The sequence below is a fragment of the Equus przewalskii genome, chromosome 15 (assembly GCF_037783145.1).
Source record: "Equus przewalskii isolate Varuska chromosome 15, EquPr2, whole genome shotgun sequence".
Classification (NCBI taxonomy): domain Eukaryota; kingdom Metazoa; phylum Chordata; class Mammalia; order Perissodactyla; family Equidae; genus Equus; species Equus przewalskii.
The window spans coordinates 86,679,823-86,702,090 of NC_091845.1; the positions used below are offsets into that span (position 1 = coordinate 86,679,823).

A 22,268-nucleotide genomic window follows, 5' to 3' on the forward strand; every position below is an offset into this window, starting at 1 on the left:
TGTTTTTAAAAAAGTATATCGTACTGGGTTTTTCTTTTGTTACTATAGCAGTTTAACTTCTTGCAATCTTTTCTCCTGCGCTCACTGTCTTTGTGTTGCCCTCCAGCTTTTTACAACAGAAGACAGACCTCTAATAATAACAGGTCAAACTTTCATGGCTCTTACCCAGTGACAGGCCCTATTCTAAGGGCTTTGCATATATTAACTGATTTTCTGCAACCTCCCTGTGAATTAAGTACTTTTATTATGCTCATTTTACACATGGAATAACAGAGGCATAAAAAGCAACTTGACCAAGATTTCATTGTCAGTAAGTAGTGGATCATGGCTTCAAACCCAGGCTCTCTTCTTCCACATGATGCTCTCTTAACCGCTACACAAAATAGCCTTCTATAAAATCAAGACTACTATCGTAATAACTGGCTAAATCCGATTTGACAATATACAAATTAGTCCCATTCCTAATGAATTTTAATTTGTAAACATAGCTGAAAACATTAACTGGAGGAACTCGAAGATGATGTGTCTGATTACCTTTCAACAAACTATACCAAATGTTGTATAAGCATTTCAAGATGTGTCAGTTGATGTAAAATTCATCTAATTATTGAAAGCTGGTAAAATAGATTACAAAAGTCCAAAAATTGTTTCTGAATTTTTTCTAGAAAATGCTTAGAATATATTCCCTACAATTTGAAACATAAGCAGCATTAATACACATGAACCCTCAACTCTGAACTAAATCCACCTGTTCTTATAATCGTTTACCTTTGCTTTTATGACATATCCCAGTTATCTACCATTGATATAATGCTGAGGTTACAGTCAAGAGAAACTTTTGGTGACATGTTGTGACAATGGAAAACTACAGTTCACTTTAAAGCAATTCTGTAAGTTCTAGTTTCTGGTCTTCACTAAACTGTGTTGCTAGAATTAAGGGAAGAAGTGAAAAATCCATCTTCGGATCAAAATATTAAAGACAGAAGAATTCTAGTTTCTCCCTCATTTAAATAAGAAATAAGCAATCCTTTCAGGCACCTGTCTCTTTGACACTGTGTAGACAATGTATTGGGATGAGAAGAAAGCATGTCCACTTTTCCTTTGAATGGCCAGCATTGGTTAGATGTGGTCACTTCTAGGCTTGTGGTAGAAAGTAGGTGTTTTGAAACACAGCTGCTGAGACAATCCCTCACTTTCACTTTATCTTAACTGATCTGTGGCCTGCCAGTCACACCACCATAATCACCAGAGAGAATCATCTTTTATGAGTACCTGTTGCTTGTTTAAAATATCTCACCCTTTTGTGAGTGTTGGCGAGAGCACCTAATTGCTCTAGCTGATGACTAACTTCTCAACACCATCAAGGTATCTTCTTCATATTAATTCTCTTCCGTCCGATGTCAAGTCAACCCTGCTTTTTCTGAGTAATGTAAACTGCCACTGAGATTTGGGAGGTATGAATTTCAAGCCTGCTTCTACTACAGATTGTTCAGCTGGCCTCTCTCATGTTTCTTTGCACCGGCTTCCTTCTCTTTGAACTCAAGGTATCTCACAGGAAGATCACGAATCGACTCATTAAAAATTCTCTAACTGGAGGAGTTTTAAGTTTAGTAATTTCATACTTGGAAAGTGTGTAAGTTACAAGCATTCAACCTTTCAAAACAACTAAATCACTGAACAAAACCAGCTTTTGAAAGTCCAATTATACGGGATGAGGTCAGGTAGAAAAACTGCCTCAGGTTCAGGGATCCACTGAGTGAAGCCTCAAAATTCTGACTTAGTACCAATCTTTTTATCTTACATTATTTTGCTCCCTGATGTCCTGGTTGTCAAAAGAACCTCGTTGTAGTTTGTGACAAAGACTGAAATATCTCCTGAAACACAGAAAGATCTTCACCTCTTCCCGCGTCTGCCAGGCAGCTGGACAAATATGTAGAACTCTGTCTTTCCGTCTGGGTTCAGTTTTCTCTTTTACATTACATTGCTGGTTCTTTCCCTCCACTACCAATCACACCAAAGGAATCCAAAAGGTGAACAGAAAAATTCCTGCGACAGAGAATCGCTCCAGGGATGTTGGAATCTACCAGGACCAAGATGAGGGGAGCCCCATTCTCTGTGATATTTGAAACAGTGGGATTGATAGTTTGTAACACTTCCTACAGGCTTTCTGCTTCAATAAAACATACCAATACTTTGTATCTTGTGTGGAGGTCTATGGTTCAACTGAAGAGACTCCTATTTGGGTTTCTGATAACTCTTCATACAGGCTACCAAAGGTATCACCCTAGCATCACAAACACCTAAAATGTTACCAAACTATCTGAACTCGATACTGAACTCTTGGGTACTTTCCTAGCAGTAGCCTCTTTGGGAAATAATGTTAAACCAAGGCTATAAAAAGGTGCACAATATTCCAAAGCCGTAAGACATCAGTTGGACTGCTGTGATCTTGGCCCCAACTCTTGACTTTTTACTTCAACATTTATACCTGCCTCTGTAACTCTTGAATTGGCCATCATTTTGGACTCCACTCCCTCCATTTTAGAAATTGGTCCCCTGCCAGTGATGGCTCCCTGGATCTCACTGTGTCTCTCATTTTTATAGGCCAGCCACTGACTTTTCTGTGAGCATAAGGAAAGCATTTGGAAAATTTCCCTAGTGCTTCACAGACATTTACAGAGAAACTCACAAGAACCTTGAATTTGACATGTTCAAAATTGAACTTACTTTCTTTCCTTCCAAACAAACCCCACCCTTCTCCTGACCACATGTGACACATGTGGTTGTTGAACCCTTAGCATGTGGCTAGTGCAACTGAGGAACTGAAAATCCTTCATTTTATTTGATATTAGTTAATTTGACTTTAAATTTCTGCGTGTGCTGGTGGCTACTGGACGGTGCATGCCTAGATCCTGCTCCTGTCCTTCAGAATGACCCCCAGCCTACAGTGCCAGTCAACCTTCTATACTGTGGCATCTCTACTGATTTCCCTAGTTGAAATAATTCCTTCTTTGACCCTTACAGCAATCTAGCTGTATCTTTTCACGGCTTGTATCACTCGATAAGATAATATGAAAAAAGTGATGAAATCTCTGGATTCTGGATGCACAGCATCATACAGTAGCTGAGCAACTTTGGGTAATTTATCCTTCTCCAACCCTTGATTTAATCATTTGGTAGCTGCCATCTCAGAGTTGCTGTGAAGATTAAATAAGAAAAAAACCAAGTGGAATGCTTAGTTATGTTTTATTATAAGTATCTGTGTACGAATCACTGACTGATTCCTTAGAATTATGAATTCAGCATCTAGTGAGCTCATTACTCAGGATGCCAAGACAAACAAGACACAGCCCCTGCCACTCTTGAACTCACAGACTGGCAGGGGCATGTTTCTTATCTTATCTTTCCTTCCGGATTTTGAGCCCCAAGAAGCAGAAATTGTATTTCTTTATCTTTACGGTCTGCTAAAAGCATTGCACAGTATCTGGTACGTAGGAGACTATAAATAACTCTTTATTCAGTGGATGTTTCTTTCTCTCTCTCTCCTCCATTTTTAACACAGGTAGCATTTTTTGTACTCTGATGGCATTTATTTTACTCAGTCTTGTAAATCTTTTAGTCACTTGTGCGTGCATTTTATCCATCCCCCCTAATCCCCCAAACACTGAGTAATCAATGTAATTTGAGGACGGCGTCTACCTGATTGCTCCTCCTCTCCCGTGCTTACTTTGGGATATTTCTCTATGAAGCAGAATATCCCCTGGAGGGTTGAAAGTAAAACAAATAAAAATTAAGTCTTTAAAAAAAATAATGTTCTGAACATTGCTAACATATAATATACCATTCTAGATTCCCATGGAGTCTGGTCCTCCCACGTTGTAGCTGCAACTTCACGCCCCTAGGAACCGAGAGCAGGGCATTTTCATGTGCTCTTCATTTAGTTGTCTGTAAAATAGCTAACAACTATCTAGTGCACACCCATGATAAAACTTACTTGTTGAAAGTTTTCTGGTGAAATGGAGTTGTTTTCCTAGTCATGTTTATTCCCCCTTTCTAAATCTTACTTTACAATTATAATTTCTATTACTTAAATGCATAGATCTCATTTTTATGGCTCATATTGAAGCCATCATTTTACTCTTTAAATTACCAAGTGATTCTGAATCACAAATCTTTGTTAAAGATTTTTTCTAATTTATGATCAAAAGTTATTCCTGATTTTCCATCTCAGAACAGTAAAAATATTGTGAAATACAATCACCACCAAATAGTTTATAACTGATAAAATCTCTTTAAGTATAAAGGAGAAATGAGATTTACTAAAGAATTTAAGAAGTTAAAATTATGCTTACAAAAATAAAAATTGAAAGTCATGGTCCTTATGCTTAAAACCAGCAAAACAGAAATATTGAAAGACTATGAATATGATTGAAGTTATGGATAAAGTGTAACAAGATGAGTTTAATTTCCTTTCTAATACTTTCTGTTAATTAGAAGCATATGAAAAATACACTTAAACACCAAATAAGAATTTTAGCTTGAGGTTTGAGCAATATTTAAGTTCTTAAAATTATTTACCATTACTAAGTTAAGTTTTAAACTGGGTAGAATGTAATGAATTTTGATGTAAATCATCAGTGTTTTTGTAAAATCCAGTTAGTGGTTCATAGACCCGTCTTACTGAAGCTTTGCAGTTTTCATTCATGTCCTTCATAGACAATAATTGCACATAGAGAAAGCCCTATCATCCATCAGGTGGCCATTTGAAAGCAAATTCTATGAAAATACAAGGCACTTTGGTCATACTTGCTGTAATACATATGATTTATGTCGTGTCGTAAGTACTCAAGCTTATATTTATGGTACTCTTCAACAGATTGGATGGTTTCAGTGTTATCAACCAGGCGACCTTCCAGAATCTGTTAGAATCTCTATTACCCTTAAACCCTTAGTTGTATAATAGCACAAAATTGACAGAAGCGTGTCACAGCATGATCACGTGGATAAAAACTGACAGAGATTCTGTTTCTCAGCTGATTTTATGATTTTAATGAAAATGTTTTAGAAGATATATTTTCACTTAGGGAATGTTGAAAGATAAATTGTTTCTTTGACATGAGAAACTAGAAATGTATAAAGGATATTCTTAAAATATTACATTGACCTTTAGCAGGGAAGTGAGTTAAAAGGAAATGGACAGAATTTCCTCAACTATATCTAACTCAAAAAACTCAATCTGTTTAAATAAATTTTTACATTTCCTTCTAGATGGATTGGATGTACAGAATTGGGTGGAAAATAATGAACACTGGACCTAATTTAAATTCATTGTTAGGGAGAATTTTACAAGCAGTGCTTAACTTAACTATGAGGAAAACCAGGAGTGACTGTTGCACACTCCTTCCCAGAGCAGAGATTTCGAGTGTGAAAGAGGGATGGTCTTGCCCAGGGGAGCTGGTAGGGCAGGCTGGCTCAGCAGTTTGCAAGCCCAGAAACATCACACTGTCAGCATCCTTTGCGGTTGGATGCCTGCATCTCTTGCACCATGCTCTACCTTACACTTTTTTCTACACTTATTTCAAATTCATGTGTAATTGGGTACCCATTCTACAATTCTTGGATATTCAGGTTTGGATTTTCACTTTAATAAATAATGATGTGAGGAACACCCTTGTGTATATATGGTCTATATCTCAGATTGTTTTGTAGGCTAGCCCAGAGAAAGGATTATTGGACGACAAGATATAATTTCTTGTAAGACATTTGACACATTGCAGGGGGCTCTTTATGCGTGTTTTTTTGCTTTGTTTTTTTGCACCATAGAAATTGAACGAAACCTGTATAAATTATCTTTTCCTGTGTGACCTACTTCCATATTTAACTGGTGTTGATGCTTATCACCAATCTTTTATACCATAACTTTCTCATTCTTAAAGTCTTAAACTTTAGTCATCTTTCAGGTGGCTACTCATATCTTCAAGTGGTTTTGTTTCTTTTGAAGTTGTGCAAGTGAGTGAAATGTTTCTGGAATCTTTGCATATTTGAAAATCCCTTCTGGCACCCTCCATAGGCAAGAACTTTGCTAAAAAGGCCCTCTTCCTTCGTGATGTGGTGGCTGTTGCTCCACTTTCCGCTGGCATTACTTTCTAAAAAGAGAAAATGAAGACAGGCTAGTTCCTTTTCTTTCACAGGTAACTTGCATTTTCTGTCTGGGTGCTTTTAAGACTGTCTCTCCACGTTATTCAAACATTTCCTGATACTCTTAATCATCCCAGATATGGGCAGTCCTCTTGCTCCACTCCAGAAAGTGGCATTTAGTTATGTTTTTGATTGTTGCTAAGGTTTCGTTGATTTAATTTCTTCCTCAGGAAGAGCTGAAGCCCTTTAAAGCTCTTCCCAGCTCACAACCCGGTCACAGTCGAGAAGCAGCTGTCTGTGCAGGGCCTGTGGCCGTGAGCCCAGGGGCCGCCCGTCTCCTCCGCTCCAGACCTTTCTCTGATCAGCCTTCCTGCACACTCGGACCGGGTTCTACCCGAGGGACCTACTTCAGCGAGGCTGCCGCCCACATTCTGCTGGGTCTGCCTCATCTGCTGTGTCCCTCTCGGTTTCTAACTGGAAGCAGCCCCTCGGGAGGGAAGCCACGTCTGTGGTCTCAGGTCTATCGTATCCAGGACAAGAATTCAGATGCCCCTAGAGCCAAATTTCCTGAATATATGGGGTATTTTTTCCTTCATGAAGCAAATTGAATCAGTGTTTTTAGCTGTCTTGTGTACACGATCTCTCCTCAAAAATTTCCGAACTGTTTTGAAAAATTAATTCAGAGAAACAACTGGTTGTTTTTTAAAAAAATGAGTTGAATTTGAACAATCAATTTTATCCACTTACTAAACAGTAGCTAACTTTTCATTTCAAATGATCCATCTAAATGCTTCATTTTCAAATTGCTTTCGCTGCAGCATCCTTGGCAAAGGCCCCTTCCAGCTACCCTAACCCAGCAGTGTGTCTTCTCACTAGTTGCGCAGACCAGCCGTGGCTCTTCAGTTACCACCAACCCAGTCGGTACTGACAGACTAGTTGGTTCAGTTCTTCACAACGTGAACTTACAGCCTCAGATTCTTGCTGTTGATTGTCATTTTAGTCAGTCAATGATGCTGTATATAAAATTAATATTTTAGTGACGTCCAAATTTATGTGGTTGTATACACAACCTGTCTGTGTTCATGGGTATGTCTGTGAGTATGTGTGTAAATGAGCTCCGCCTATACTGATAATTTAAATTTCTAAATGTCTTGCCTAAATTCTGCAGTCATAATACCACAGATCAGTATTTTTAAAAGTTAGCTTTCTAAAAATAAAAGTCACCTCATTTATTCTCTTTATCATATATATTTACACATAGATCTGTAATTTTTTAAAGTTCAGTACATAGAATTCTAATGTCCTTTAAGTGAATACTTTGTCTATATGCCTTATTAATTGTTATTATGTCTCATTACGCAAAGAATATGATTCCTCTCTTCAGCAAATTTTAAGCACAAATTATGTGTTATACACTTTCTTAGACGCTGAGCAACCAATAGTAAAATAGATGTTGTTTTATTCATGTAGTTTTGATTCTGGTTTATGACGACACAAATATAGACAAACATAAATATAGAAGCAACATTTAAAATTTATATATAAATTTTTAAAAATAAATATATATATATATGAATTTTCAACACATGTATAATTTCCTTAGTGAAAATACTACGAAGAATATAATGTAGGCACTTCTCACTAGGAAAATAAACTTTTGATCTACCAAATACTCATGGCAGAGAAAAAGTGAAGGAGTTGTGTGTAACTTTCAGTCTACTTTGTTTTTCAATGATTTCTAGCTCGATCATTTTATGAACACTTGGCTGTCCAGCTTTTTCATCTAAACATAAGTATTACATAGCTATGCAATGTAGTAGTTTGTACCAGTATTCATAGTTTCTTACAATTATTTCTGAATAGCAAAGATGATAAGTGAACTGATTCAGAATAGAATTTATTTAGAAATGAAGGAAAATGGGAGTTGGTTCACTGCAAGAAAAATGCCAAGTGGAAAATGGCGGACAGTAAACAAGAACTGACTGGGTTTCACTGTGGTAGGCTGAATTATATTCCCCTAAATGCGTGTGCTGGAGCCCGAACCTCAATGTGATGGTGTTTGGAGATGGGCCTTTGGGGAGGTAGCTAGGATTAGATGAGGTGATGAAGGAGGGGCCCTCATAATGGGATTAGAGACTTTGTAAGAAGAGGAAGAGAGAGAGAGAGATCCCTTTTTCTCTGCCATGTGAGGACACAGAGAGGAAGAGGGCCCTCGCTGTGAACCGGATGATCTGACACCTTGATCTTGGGCTTCGTGTCCTTCAGAACTGTGAGAATAAACGTCTGTGGTTTAAGCCCCCTGTTCTATGGATTTTTTTTATAGCAGCCCAAGCCTACTAACGTATCTACTACGTGCCAGTTATTGGGGTTCGTATAATAAGAGGCATACAACGTGATAAAGGAGCTCCGTCCCCTCACATTCCTCAGTCTGGAAGGGAGCAGACAAGCAAACTAACCACATTATTAAATAGTACGATACAAAGATGGTGGGAAAATTTATTTTTATGTTAATTTGTCTTGTTTCTCATTCTGGAAAGACTGGAAGGCAATTCTTCCCTCCCTGCTTCACGCGCGTAGCAGAGCAAGCCTTTTTGTTCTGCTCGCTCTCATCAGCTCTCATGTACTGGGGTCCAAAACTGTGAGTTTATAGGCAGGTAAAAACCACCATCACCAGGGGTTTTGTTTGCAAATCAAAGAGGAAAACAGGGGGTTACTACCCACAAACACTGAGAGATGCTGGTGGTAGTGGCTTCTCGGTGAGGCCATGGGGTCTGAGCACTAAAAGCCTTGGCCTTGGGGCCATGCAAATATGAGCAGAGGGAAGCCGCTCAGCCGTGCTGGGGTACATCAGGCCCGGGCTGGGACACTGCATAGCTCAGGGGCAAACCTGATGGACTGAAGTCCGCAGGCTCTTCCTCAAGTTCTTTATACTTGGTATTGGCCCCCTTGTACCCTTGTCTAATCCTGGAGTAGAGGTGTGAGACCAGTGCCCTAACAGTGACTGCTATGGGGTGTCTCACTCCTGCATAAGAACTCAAAGTCAGATTTAGCACGATTTTGAAAGACAGCAATAACAAAACTAGGGAATTTTTCTTGTACCCAGGAAGGTAAAGCAAATTCACAGCAGGCCATGCATGTTGTATGCACACACGTGAAGAGGGTGTTTGAATGCTACCCAGAGCAGACGTTCCAAATTCATCCTAGCAGTTTTGAGACTCCTGGGGAAAAGCCGCTGTAAGGCAGTGTCTCTCATTTCTGCTGCACAGTGGAATTCTCTTGAGAGCTTTTATACTCCTAATGCCCAGCCATATCCCAAACTAATTAAATAAGACTCTTTGGGCATGCCACCCAAGCATCAGTTTTGTTTTGTTTTGTTCTTAAAGCTCTCCAGCCACTGCACAGCCAAGATGAGAACTATTGACTTAGGAAAATATACTGAACCAGGCTGCAGTTAATAATGAGGCCACAAACAGGGAGTGGCACTGAGAGTGTGGACACTCTAGGCAGATGAAATCGTGCATGCAAAGGCACAGGGTATGAAATTGAGGAAGATGCATTTGAGGGACTGCAAATTCATTCAGTGGACTGCACTGTACATTTCTGGAGAGGTAAAGGAAGTGTTGAGAGATGCTCCTAGACAGGCCTAGTAGAATAGGGTACGTCTTTGTTGCCATGCTAAGAAGCTTGGCCTTTATCCCTGAGTGTCCACTGAAAGATTGTCATCTGGTTGCTGAGGAGTTATTTAATTGGATTTGCATGTGAAAAGGAGCCTTTTGGCAGCAGCTTGGAGAATGAACTGGAGAGGAAGGCAGAGACAACAGATGGCAAGGAGAACAGTTAGCATTCCAGAAAAAAGATGATGAGGCTGTGCCCAGATGAATGGATTAGAAAGAAGTGCGATAGATTTTAGGAGGTTAAATTGATAGAATTTGGAAAGTGGCAGCCTTGAAAATGCGTCTCTGAGTTCTCCTGAAGTGTGTGAATATAACTGACCGATGGCTCCAGCTTCTGTTCCACAGGTTCCACCACTTGGTTCACACAAGCCTGTGCTTTCCATCGGCCACTCCCAGCCAATGAAGGAGCATGGTTGGGGTACCAGTGTAAGCCATTCCTGTAAGACACAAGACTCCTGTGCAGTACAGGACACCACAATTAGAGATTTTGGCTCAAAGACTTCTCCTTGACTTGGTTGAAACCTTCTTGTCTTCCTACCCAATCTTCCTTCCCCTTCTCCTCACAGAGATTTGCTTTGTAGTCAAAGGGCTCTTCTTGTCGCCTCTTGCCCGCTTCCCGTTATCCTTCACTGGGGTTACCCCCGAAAATCTCTTGCATTTCTCATCCCATCTTGGTGACTTGGTATCTGCTTCTTGGAGAATTTATATTAACATAGTACTAATTAAAAGTGGGGAAGTGGCAAAAGAAAGGTTCTAAGAGGATTCTCAGCTTGATGGTTGGGAAAAACAAATAAATTCTGTGACAATTCCAAGGAATAATATAAGAGGCTGGGGAAGACAAGGTCAATGTTGTACCTCTTGGTCTTTTAGGATTCTAGGACATTCAGGTACAGATTTCCCATAGGGAACTGTATGAAACCAGAATTCAGAAGACAGGTCAGGCGTAGATATAGACTTGAGAGCCATCATACATCAGTGGTAGCTTGTGCTGTGGCCATGAATGAGAACACCAAGGATGCTGGTTAGTGTGAGGAGTGAGTCAAGTATACAACTGAGAAAAATCATGGAGGATACAATAAAGGAGACAGATGCAGTTCCGTTCAATACAACGAATGGAAATGGCCAGAAAGATGGGGAAGACACATGCACGCGCATGAAATTCTCCACATAAGACAATGGAAGGAAAAGTGTAAGTCAAGGTCAGTCAAATACTCTTGAGGGCAATTATGTTAGGAAACAAAATGATTCTCTTGATATCAAGTATGCTAGGGAAGCTAAGGAAGAGTTGTTAACTAGAGTGATTGTGGAAAATGCCTGAGTGCAAACTGTCTAAAGAGGGAATGGAAAGTGAGATGCTGCAAAAGAGCCTTTGAAGAGCTGTGGTGTGAAGGAATAAGAAGAGGTAGGATGCCAGCCGGAGGATCTGGGGAAGTGTTTCTGTTTCTTTTCGAGAGGGAAGAGACTTGAATGGGTTCACAGACAAACAGCAAGGAGCCAGGACTCAGACAGAATGAGAGATGGAAATGAGTGATTTGGACTTGTCCTGGGGAGTCAAGAGGGGGTTAGACTAAAAACACAAGTGGTAGAGTGAAGCTTGATGAAGATGACACCCTGGCTGTCCTTCCGCTGAGCCAACATGTAGTGGACACAGATCCCTAGGTGTCCATGGGCAGCAGAGGGAAGGTAGGGCTGTCTGCACACAGTAGCATCATTTTCCTCCACAAGGGTGATGCTGAGACCACAGTGGGACTGAAAATAAGAAGCTCCAGTGTCTTTTGTAAAGGAGGAGATTGAAAAAGGAAGTTGTGGTTTGAGGATGGTGTATTGACGTTTGGGATTTGAGAGCTCCCTAATGATGAGTTTGAAGAGACACACAGCAGAGCTGGAGATGAAGAGAGCAAGAGGTCATAATGGCTGGCTTGTTCACATGGACATGAAGTCTGTTAGGATTCTCACAGAAATCGGGGTGGAGGAAAATGCTGAGGCGGCTCCGAAGTCCTCAGTGAGAGTGGGATTGTGATAAGGCTACAAAGATGCATGAAACAGGGTCTAGGCAAATGGTATGAGTCTCAAAACACAATGAGTTTCCAGATATGAAAATAATGGTCCACCAACAGCAATGGGGAGCTAGGAGAATGCAATCCTTTTATCCTGATCAGGAAGCATTGAGGCATCGTGGACAAATAAGAAGCTTTCCCTCGGAGAATTTGAATTAATTCCCAACATTTAAACAATCAGATTTTACATGATGAAGAAAAGAAAGATGGAAACAAGAAGGCTCAAATATAGTAACAGTTGGCTGGCTGTGTTGAGTAAAAGCTAGGGTGGCCACCTCATGTCAGTTACCCAGGACTTTTCCAGTTTTAGCAGCAAGAATCCCACACCGCGGAAACTCCCTCAGTTACAGGCAAACTAGGATTGTGGGACACCCTAGGAACAGCTACTCTTTTTACATTGATGCAATGTGCTTTGGGGTTCACCAGAGTTGCTACCAGACCAGCACTGATTAGGCCTCCGAGTTTTCTAGACTTTGGCTTATCAAAGGCCTATGAACAGCTAATTTAATTCTCCGACTCCCAGGCAGTAACTCTCAACACGGAAGTGACTGATTGACTTGAAGAATCTTGGGGAGCACAGAACAAGAAGCAACCTCTGTAGGTGATGCCTATAGAGGATGAATGTCCACAGGCCACAGCACAGTTTGTCAGCATCTCGCCCATTCATTCACCGTGCACTAAGGCCCAAGCTCAACAATGCTTTCCTGGATTCCTGAGCTTCCTGTGGGTGGACCTAGGCGGGGAGTAAGGCTTGGCTTCCCTGTTGTGGTTGGAACCTACCTCTGCACAGCTGGGCTGGTTGAGTTTGGAGGCAGTGAGAAAGAATGAGAGATACAGATGCGGTTAATTGGGCCATGTTTTCCTTTGGAACTCTGAGCCTAAACAGTCAGCCTAGAAGCAGAGGACACTGCCAATCAAGGGCCACCTTTAGTGCTGGGGCTGCTGGCATCTCAAGTTCAGTGTGCTGTTGCTGCTGGTGAAGGTCTGGTTGCCCAGTGCTCCAAGACCTGCCAAAACAGATGCCAGCCTTGGCTCATGAGCCAAAAGAGAACAAGATGAAATAATACATTAGTGTTCCAGAAACATCCAGCCCTGGGAAACATCCAGCAGCAGTTACAAGATCTGTGTTTTTCCTGATCAGTGACTTCCCCTCAATCAGCTCCACTTTTTGAACTATAAATACTGTGTAACAATATATAGCAAACATAGTATGCCCTGTACCATTGAGATGTAAAAATCTGGGCTTTATTAAACACATTAAATGTGACTGTATTTCAATTGAACGGAGGTCCCCCAACATTAAGAAATGTGTTTTATTTTAAAGCTACCCTCAGAACTTTCTCTTAAGTACAAGTGTGGGTGCTACTTCTGAAAAATAAAATCTTATCAGTTTTATAAATAATAATTCAGATTAAACAATAGTTGCTTCAGGTGAAGTTCAAGAAGTCAAAGGTGTGTTAGTGAAATAACAGTGTACGTGCTGGTGTGGCTGGGTAATTGCTATGACACAGGCTCCTGCTGCCCTAATTCACGGCTCTCAGGAGGGCAGGTTGAGATGTGTTTGTCACTCACAGCCCTTCCAGCAGTCAGGGAGCTTCCTGGCCACTTCCAGGACACCTGCTACTTTGGCAGCAGTGCTGTGGTGTTAGGCACTGATTTTCTACTATGGAAGAAACTGATACATCATGGTCTATATGGGCTGTACCAAGGCTAGGTGGGCTGGTTACTCTATCAAAGGAACAAATGAGAGAGTGACCCAGAAAAAGAGAATAGACAGTAAAACTCACCCACGAAAAGGACTATTTTTCTTAAAGCAGATTAGAACCTAGCAAGAGGCAGGTAATCTATCAATATTTGTTGAATTAATATTTACCGAGTAAATTATTTGGCCTTTGGTCAAGTTTTAAGGAAGCTGGAACCAATAATGCTTTTAATAACTAAACTAATTTGAAGGGCAAACAAGCTGAAGTTGGCAGAGCTGTTTTATTGGAACAATTATTTTTCTGTTTTTGGCATAACAACAAATCTAGTCACCTAAATCTATTATTCTTATAAGAAAGAAAATGCACTCCTCTTTAATACTAATCCTTCAGTTTAATATGTAGCAATAGTTGTGCTCTCCTAAAATTTTTTTCTCATTTCTTATAATGCCAACTTGTTAATAGGAGATCAAGACGGTAAAACAGCATCAAAATGACACTAATTAACTATTGAAATCAATACAAAATGGAGTAGGTGAGAAACCGGAAATCGTATTTTTTTTCACAGCTTTACTGAAGTGTAATTGATATACAAACAACCACACAAATTTAATGTGTACAATTTGATGAATTTGCGCATATTCAAACACTGATGATACCATCACCACAAACATTTACTATATATCAGGCACCTTGCTGCAGCCTTTCTGTGTTTTATATCATTTCATTCTCACAGCAACTCCATAGTGTAGGTGCTGTGATCACTCTTTCATTACGGGGAAGACGCGGGTGCTCAGAGAGTTTGCACAGCACGCTCAGCATCACACAGTTAGAAAAGCCCTCGGTCAGATCCCAGCAGGCTGTATCCAGAGCTGAGGCTGATTCCTCCCTCTGCAGACCTGACGCCCTTGATCTGCAAAGTAATCTACGATTTTATTCAGCACACATCAGCTCCTTACTCTGTTACCATGTCTAGTTCTAATGGATGATAATTAAGCGGTTATAAGAAGATTTTATAAGGCTGGATTAAGGAGACGTTTCTAATTCGGGGAAGAGAAAGATCGTTCTAAGTAACAGCACTGGAAACCAATAAAACGTTATGACCAGAAGGCTGCGTCTAATCCCACCCAATAAGAACCACAGAAAGTGGAGTTAATCTGCAGCCTGCGGTTTATTCAAATGTGGGACGAGGACAGTCTTAGTTATCAAATTTTTCCTCTCAGTCGTCTTGGAAAGTGACTTACAGTATTCCTCATGCGACACTTTAGAGGCGCACTACGTGATTTCTCAAGATCCCTACATTATGCTCCAACTGTACAATCTGTGATTTGCACAAACATAGAGAGATGCAGAATCTCAACCAGCTTTAATAAAGGGGAAGGAAACAATCTCTCACACACACAGAGCTGTTTAGAGTATGGCGTCAGGCTGCTCCTCTCGCCCTGTCATCTAGAAACAGCAGAGGGACCTTGGGTGCCCCTGACAGTTCTCCGAGAGGCATGCCCAGCAGCGCTGGACTTGGCTGCCACACACAGTGATTCAGCAATTTACCAGCAGAGAATGTGAGAGAGAGGAGGATTTTTCATCCTGGCTTTGGGTAAGGAACATTTCTCATTGTGCACAAATAAAGAGAAGTCTAGAGCTGTTAATTTTGTTCTTGATTCTAAAGCTACTAATGTGTGTAACTGGCTGATTTCAGACCAAAAGTCCTATCTGCCTTAATTGAGCATTTAGAGTGTGGAAACTGATTTTATAAGCTTATACCAGAAATAAAATAAAATTTAAATTAAGTTAAATGGTGATTACAGAAATGTATTTGTATTACATGGCTAAAGACATGAGAGTTTTTTAATGAGATATGTGTTCTATTTAAGTCTAATAGACATCTGAGAGGCAGATTGATAATTTTGTTAATCTTATTTTGCAGAAGAGGAAGAGGAGGCAAGAGAACATTAATTATTTTCTTCAGTTCATGTGGCAGGATACAACATATGAACAAACTATGCTCCCTGAAATTAGACTGTTCCTCTGCAGACAATACCCATTTTACTAAAATGAAATAGCAACTCTTCCTCAAACTGACAGGTTAAAAAAGCAACTCTTCATGTGAACTCTGGCAATCTTTCTATCAAATGATTCAGTGATGGGGAGAAATGGCTCCATGAAGAAATGATAGCCTTCCAAAAACAACTTTTTCCAGGAAAATTTTGGCCTTCTAGACGACAACCGTTTGTGACTGCTTGGGTACCTGACTTTCTCAGGAAAAAAAAAAGTACAATTCTCCAAGAGGAAAATGGACATCAGGAGTAGAGAGAGAAAAAGAAAGACATTCAAAGCCTACTTCCAAACTCCTCTGAGGTTCACACGAGCACTTGAGCTCTAGAACAGCGTTTCCAGAAACACGATCCGTCAATGATGGCATTTACGGGTCAGTTACTATTACCGGGGGAATTTGGTCTACTGTTATTTTACAGTCTCTCTGCCAAGAGAAGGTCATATATGGCATGTTTTGACTTGGCTCTAAGCTTTCTAAAAGCTTTCCTTTCTTTTTCAGCTGAAACTCTGAAACTTACCTGCTCCGCTCTTGGCCCAGAGTCAGTCCATCGCCGAATCTCACTGTGCTGTGTTTCTCTGTATTTCAGCCAGCGTCCAGTTTCAGACTTTGGCACAAATAACAGCGGGCTGACAGTGAAGCCCCAGAGTGTTCAGATGAGGTCATTTGGGAAGGGGCAGGGGGAGGAAAGTATGGAACTTCTTGGTTCACGCCTGGAAAAGACAAGTGAGCAGAGAACACTCACTTCCTGAGGAACCAACAGGCAGATTTCTTGTAGCCACTATGATGACAAGCCACTTTCTTCACAGCTGCTAAGACAACTTCCTGGTCAATGGATTGAGGAGGCCCATGTTCTGCCTCTGGGAGACAGGCCATTGGGGAATCTGCTTAATTATCCATTCATTTCTTCGTCCATCCATTCCCTCACTAACTAATTCAACCAGCTGCTAAAGAACAATTTTATTTTGAATAGTACACAACGGTGCTTCTAAAAATTTAATGAACATTCAGATTCCTTGGGAATCTTGTTAAAATGCAGTCTCTGTTTGGTAGGCTGGGGTGGACTCGAAAGTCTGCCTTTCCCCTAAGCTCCCGGGTGATGGGTATGCTGCTCCTCCGAGAGCTGGAGAGATATACACCCATTTCATCTCTCCTTCCCCCACACCAGTGGTTTTCAAACTTGTTCAGAAAATGAAAATCCCTGGGCCCAACCCAGACCCACTGAATCTTGGAGTTGGACACATCAATCTTTGTTTTACCAGGCCCCTCGATTGATTCGGATCTTTGCTCAAGTTTCAGAACTGCTGAATTTAGACCCATAGTTCTTAAAATCTGGCTGCATGTTAGAATCGCCTGGGGAGTGTGCAGGTTGAATTGTGTCCCACAAAAAGATATGTTGAAGTCCTAACCCCAGATACCTGGGAAAGTGACTTTGTTTGGAAATAGAGTCTTTGCAGGTGTAATCAAGTTCCAATGTGCTCATACCTGTAAGGGTGGGCCCTAAATCCCATGACTTGTGTCCTTATAAGGAGAGTGACATTTGGAGACACACAGATGCAGGGAAGAAGGCTGTGCAATGAACGAGGCGGAAATCAGAGGGTCGCAGCCGTCAGCCGGGGATTGCCAGCAATCACAGGAACTAGGAGAGAGGTGTGCCCCAGATTGTCCCCTGGGGCCTTCAGAGGGAGCCTGGTCCTGCTGACACCTTGATCTCAGACTTCTAACTCCAGGGCTGTGAAAAGGAAAAACTCTGCTGTTTCAGGTCACCAAATTTTTGGTGCTCTGTTAAGGCATCCCCAGGCAACTAATAACAGAGCTTGGGGGAGGGGAGGACAATTCCCCCACCAATTAAATCAGAATCTCTAGGGATGGGGCCTTTGCATGAGGATTTTAAAATCTCTCTCAAGGAATCCCAACTTGTGATCAGGGTTGAAATCCACATCTATTGACATTTCTGGATGTAAATCGATTGTTTATACTTAATTTTGCAATAAGTCAAAACCCTATAAGCAGCTGAATGTCAGTGCAAGGTTATCTGTAAGTTTTTTAAGTATCAAAATCAGTTGTATATATAAGAAGTATGCTAAGGCAACATTGCTCAGAGTTTGGTTATGGAAACACTGGTATAAGAATCACCTGCAGTCTGTCAATCAAGTAGGTTCTGGGCCCCATCTCAGACCAAATGACTAGCATCTCCTGGGGAGGACCTGGGTAGTGCAAGTCGTCCAGTTCCCTTGAGGTGACCCCTCTGCGTGCTGTTCTAGAGCTGTCTGTACATAGGTGATTAAGCAGGCTTCTGCCACTGGGGAGGCCTTCCTGAAAATGAAGGAATTGGATGAGCATAGGAAGGGAGCATGAGTAATAATGGCATCAGTAGGAACTGGTGAGAAACTTTTAGCTGCTAGAGAAAGAAAGGCCCTTTTGGAAGCTGATGGAGATCAGGCAGGGCTGGTGAGAGAATCGAGAACGTTGAAAGGCAGGATGACAAAATATGGTCGAAGGAACACCATTGGCATCACCTGGGAGCTGACTGAAATGCAGAATCCTGGGCTCATCTTAGCCCTATGGAATCAGAGACTGCATTTTAACAAGATCCCCACATAGTAGGAATGTACATTAAATTTTGGGAAGCACTGCCCTGGTGACAAGAAATCTGTCAGAAGTTTCTGAGCAAGGAAGTGATATAGTAAAACTATGCATATGCATGAGCAGGCTAGGCTGAGTGGAGATGGTTATGGCAAATGGGAAGCCTTGCAGAGCTTTCTCATAAAAATGTCTGAAATGATGGTAATGTTGTACATCTGTGCTGCTCAATACAGTAGCCACATGTGGCCATTGAGCACTTGAAATGTGGTTAATGTGGCAGAGAAACTGAATTTTTTTTTACTTTTTTTTTTTTTTGAGGAAGATTAGCCCTGAGCTAACATCTACCACCAACCCTCCTTTTTTACTGAGGAAGACTAGCCCTGAGCTAACATTCGTGCCCATCGTCCTATACTTAATGTGTGGGACACCTGCCACAGCATGGCGTGTCAAGTGGTGCGTATGTCCGCACCCGGGATCCGAACCGGTGAACCGCCTGCTGCTGAAGTGGGACATGAGAACTTACCTGCTGCGCCACCAGGTTGGTCCCTGAATTTTTTTATTTTTGCTAATTTTAATTAATTTAAATTTATACTTAAATAGCCACACGTGGCTAGTAGCTACTGCATGGGACGGCACAGGGTTAGAGGCTGCAGACGTCAAGACCAGTGAGGAGGCGTCAGTAGTGGTTAGAGGGCGCTCTGACTGCACCTGCCGGTATGACATTGTCATACAGTATCAAGTGTTAGTTCTCACACCATTTTTTATATGTGCCAAGAAAACTGTAGGCGATGCCATTTCCTGCTGAAGGAGGACGTGAACTAATGATTGTTTAATTGTGCCTATGATCAACTTTCAATTAGAAAGGAGCTGATTATCCCGTCTAGTGCTTATGCCCCTTGTTTGCTTTCGTTTGCTTTCGGTGTTGCTATTTACATTCCTTGGCTTGTCCGTTATCACTTGCCAGAAGATCCATGGAGACGATGAAACTTGTGTTGCAAGGGATCTAACTGGTTAAAAAAGAGACACTCTTATTTGCCTGAAATCTTTGTTTGGGTTTGTTCAGCCCATTTCAAACGTCTGTTGCTCCCCAAACTCTGTCTTTTTCCTTGATAAATAGTCTGTTGAGTGACAGACGAGATGTGAGTGACATGCCCTTGGTTATTGTTAGTGGGTCTTGTGCGGCATCCCAACAGCAGGTTGAGAAACAGAAGAACGCACAGCTGTGAGCCCTGGAAGCCTAGAAGTGGCTTCTGTAACCCATCCTACTGGACCCCCTTCCTAACCCTTGACCCTCCCCTGCTTACTCCATGCTCCAGATATCAAAACCCATCTCTGAGTCTCGAGCTTCATAGGTGCTTCTTTCTCAGCTTCTCCCTCTTTCAACTCTGCGACCCCTGAGCTTACTCTCTGGGTGCTGCTTCCTCTTTTTGCTCTCCACTTCTTATACTTCCTTCTCCATTTTTAGTCACCAGTCTACTGCTCCTCTCTTCTTGAGCCCTCTCTCCAATTTTTACTAGTGTGAGCAGAAATCCTCTCTTTCTAGGCGTACTGTGGCCAGCATAGAAAAGTTCAAGAGTAAGCTCAGGTGGAAATGTTTCTAAAGCATCAGTATAATGAATTAGATCCCCAAAGTTTGCTATTTTTAAAGATATTTGCTGGAAAACAGGAAACTAACTCTAAAGGTTTTAATAGATTTATTCATTTCCAAGTAATTATTAAACACCTAGACACAGTCCCTGGCTGCAAAGAGTTCATAATCTGTTAGGAAGAGACAAAATGCAAAGAAATAACTTCAGTACTGTATTTTTCTTACAAATAAAAATGATGATTTGGGCATACAACCATTCAGAAAGGCCAGGGAAGACTTCGTTGGAAAGACAAGTTCTGATCAGAGTCTTAAAAGATAAGTACACATTCTCCGGGTAAGATGGGAGTGAGCGTTGAGGGAACATGTGCAACCCAGGAGGCATGGAAAAGCATGGTGGATTAGGGAAATTCCATATGCCTGGAACAGAGGGGACGAGAAATTACTTCGATTGCTGAATATGTAGGGGGCAGCTAGATTGTGGAATGCCTTGAATGTGGAATTCTGACTTTATATCATTGGCGATGAGGAGCTGTGGAAACGTTTCAGGAGGAGTTAATAATTAGGTCTTTGTGTTTAAAATATTAATATGGATAATGTATTGGAGTGGACAAAACTAGACTCAAGAAGACAAGTTAAAATGTTATTGCAACAATACAGGTAAGAGATTCGGAGGATTTAAATTGAGAACAGAGCAATGGGATGGGGAGCGAAAGCTTTGAGATCATTTAGAAGCTGAGAAAATTGTCAAATATTGAGTCAGATGAGGTTTTGGTAGTTTTTTAAAAAGCCGTTCTCTAATAAAGTGCTGTCCTGGAGGTGGTGAGTGGACGGGGCGGAACGAACTTGGACTTGTGAATCAGAGAGGCCAGCTCTTGAGACCCAAATCCATCGCTCCCAAGATGGGCGGCTTACGGTCAGACACTTCACCTGTCTGAGCCTCAGTGAACTGGAGATAATTGTCACCGTGCAAGACTGTTGGGTGTTTAAATAAAATATGAAGCGTCCCTGGCGCATGAGGAGAGCCAATCATGAGCTTCCTTTCCATCCTCTTTTCCAACCGTTAAATCCATGACAATGAATCCTTTAACATAGAAAAAGACAACTTCTCTTTTCGAGTTGACAGTCTGAGAGCCTAAAATATTTTTTTAAAAAAATAAGCAATTACTTTCTTTCCTGGTAGGCTTAGGCCCAGGGCACTACTCTGTAGTGAAACATCCGAGTGACAGTTACGTTAAATGTAACAAAGCTGTAATGTGCCTGGAGCTGACATATTCTGATCAATATAGTTGGTGTACAAAACCTCAGATTCAATAAAGCATTCCAATGCCATTTCCATTGCCAATTGGACTATGAATGATTTCTGATAATAACTGAAAATCCCCAAAGTGGAAACAGTTGTTTCAGGCCAAATGCTGTGCAGAAACGTTGTTCTCCGTCTTCTGAGAAGCTTTCAGAAATAGCCTTGCGTTAAACCTGTCCCTCCGTGTAAGATAAGAAATTATCAAGTGCACCAACAGGGAAAGGTTGTCAGAAAGAGAGATTTAGCATCGATGATTGCTACAGTCCTTAATAAAAGTCATTTTGATAACAACTTTCTGCACTAGGCCAACCTGCCAAGAACTTTTTAAGTTAGAAGGCGAACAGGAAGATGGAGATTTCATTTGTTTGTCTAAGGTTACTGCTGCGAAATACAAAGTAGAGCTATCTCTTGGAAGTTTAAGCATAATTCTATAGCTAAATTTGCAAAAATGAAACAAACTAAGACTAAAACAACAACAAAGGAGAGCTCACAAGAATCCTATTTGACAACAGTGCATACAAAGATGCACTTACAAAATAATAAAAATGGGAAAGTTTAGCCCCAAAGAGACCACAGATATTGAGCCAGAAATTGCTGAACTATTTCCAAAATGTAGAAACTTTTTTTGGACAGAAACTAACATTTTTTATTAACCAACCACTCTGTGCCTGGCACCACGATGATGACTTTAAATGCAGTATCACTTGTAACACTCATGGAAATGCTCTGGGGCTATTTTGCAGAAGGAGACACTGAGCCTCAGACAGTTTCAATAACTGGCCCAAACTCACACAGCTAAGAATCTGTTTATATGACTCACACAGCTGGGAGAAGTTTAAGTGACTTGCTCAGACTTACACAAGATTTGAACGCATGACTACCTAGCTTGAAATTCCTGCTGTTTTCATTATCCTGAGCAGAGTCTTTTAAAGCCTCAGTCTTGTGATCTGCAAAATGGGAATGATGCCTATTGTATCAGTCAGGATTCCAACAGGAGACAGATGTACATCCAGAGTAGGGAAATGAAACTTTTAATCAAGGGACAATTTACTAGAGTGTGAGCAGACATTTGGAAAAAGGGACAGTGCTCTGGTGCTCTGGGCTAACAATAAGGGAAACCTCTTACCACCCCTTGACCTTAAAGAGCAAGGAAAGGAAGTGACTACAGGAAG

At 41.1% G+C, this 22,268-nt stretch overlaps 1 long non-coding RNA gene across 1 annotated transcript; it reads left to right on the plus strand.

Moving 5' to 3' along the window:
* The first annotated feature begins 14,967 nt into the window (after positions 1-14,967).
* Positions 14,968-21,135, plus strand: LOC139076246 (uncharacterized). The gene is made up of 3 exons (XR_011527650.1): positions 14,968-15,166; positions 15,497-15,997; positions 16,124-21,135. It is a non-coding gene; the product is annotated as an uncharacterized lncRNA (long non-coding RNA).
* The last annotated feature ends 1,133 nt before the right edge of the window (positions 21,136-22,268 follow it).